Source organism: Penaeus monodon, chromosome 30 (genome assembly GCF_015228065.2).
Source record: "Penaeus monodon isolate SGIC_2016 chromosome 30, NSTDA_Pmon_1, whole genome shotgun sequence".
In the NCBI taxonomy this organism is placed as follows: Eukaryota; Metazoa; Arthropoda; class Malacostraca; order Decapoda; family Penaeidae; genus Penaeus; species Penaeus monodon.
In genome coordinates this window covers 35,538,571-35,538,860 of record NC_051415.1, presented here as the reverse complement: position 1 = coordinate 35,538,860, position 290 = coordinate 35,538,571, and the positions used below count along the sequence as shown (strand labels likewise).

Sequence of the window (290 nt, the reverse complement as noted above, 5' to 3'; positions counted from 1 at the left end):
AGAAAGATGTAGATAAAATAAATATAATGCAACAAGACATCTAATCATCATAAGTTATTAAGTATTAAGCCATGTTTAGTTAGTTGGGGGGAAAAGGACAAAATTGCCATAAAGATAAATATTATTTTCCATGGGAAATTACCAGAAGAAAGATATAAATACAAGGTAAAATGTAGCAACCTTCATTTTCTGATACGTAGATAAGTTTAGTATTATTTCTGTAACAGTACATTCCACTCCATATTAGGACCACTCTTTAATTCACAGTGTAATGTTATAAAGAATATTTC

At 28.3% G+C, this 290-nt stretch overlaps 1 protein-coding gene across 1 annotated transcript in view; it reads left to right on the top strand.

Annotated features, from left to right (window-relative positions):
* The window catches only part of LOC119592749 (PHD finger protein rhinoceros-like), a 63,459-nt gene that overhangs the window by 30,018 nt on the left and 33,151 nt on the right, over positions 1–290 (top strand).